General features: G+C 47.4%; 1 pseudogene; it reads right to left on the reverse strand.

The window, feature by feature from the left end:
• Positions 1–124: 124 nt before the first annotated feature.
• LOC145719348 (putative tubulin polyglutamylase TTLL2 pseudogene) lies at positions 125–986 on the reverse strand (annotated as a pseudogene).
• Between the last annotated feature and the right edge of the window lie 4 nt (positions 987–990).

Below are 990 nucleotides of genomic sequence, written 5' to 3' on the forward strand. Positions count from 1 at the left end.
AATAAGTGCACTGTATAATTGTAATAAAGCATTTCCAAGTGCAGGCAAGAGGCTGGGTGGCATTCTCCCAAGAAATCAGAGCAAATAAACCACTCATATCATATAATTTAATCACCGCGTGAATGTGTCCAAATTTGCAGAGTAGTTATATTTACATATGCACCCACATCAGGGGTCCCAGTGACGTGGTCGATGTGCTGAATGCAGAGGTCAAGGGCTGAGCCGTTGCTGTCCCTGGTGACGGAATCCCTGGTTTCCCCAAAACTCTTTTACCTTCTTTTTGCTTCCTTTTCTGCCATGTGGGGATGTTGCTTATTCATTAGCTTCTGGAGCTCTTGGATTATTCTTCGGACATTTAATCCATTCCTAGAAGCTCCAAAAGTAGCTTCATTGAAAGGAAAAATGAGCACAAAGTTCCCTGCTTGGAGATCTGGCACCTTGCTGTTGTCCGAGGGGAGGCACGGGGAGATGCTGGTCTTGCCCACGCACGATTGAATGAGTGACATGAATGGAATGAGCGTCTTATGGGTCGAGTGTCTACCCTTTAGCTTTGGCTTGGTTTTGGGGGGTTCTTTTGTTGACAGAAGTAGGTCCTTCTTCCTGCTCGTCATTTCCCTCGGCTGGGAGGCATGTTTATTTTCAGGACATATTTTTATGGCTTTCTTCACAGCAGATTCATCCTTAAATGTCCTACCTGTGAGCTGTAAGAGGGACTCACAGGACAGAGCGCTACAAGCCTTGTTGAGTCTACCCATGTCCAGCTTGGCGAGGGAGACACTGCGGCTCCCCTGAGCACCGTCACGACATTCCATCCTCTCGTTTCTTAGACCCTGCGAGTAAATCAGCTCAATGGTGTCATGGATAAGCTTCCTCTTCACTGATACGTCCGCCGAACAATCTACGGACAGGGCGGGGCTGAAGTTGACCTCCAGAAGCCACGGTTTCAAGTTGTCATCAATCAAAATGTCAAACCCAAAGAGCTCAAAGCAG

The sequence above is a fragment of the Leptonychotes weddellii genome, unplaced genomic scaffold, assembly GCF_054177405.1.
Source record: "Leptonychotes weddellii isolate Sample4059 unplaced genomic scaffold, ASM5417740v2 HiC_scaffold_39839, whole genome shotgun sequence".
Lineage (NCBI taxonomy): Eukaryota > Metazoa > Chordata > Mammalia > Carnivora > Phocidae > Leptonychotes > Leptonychotes weddellii.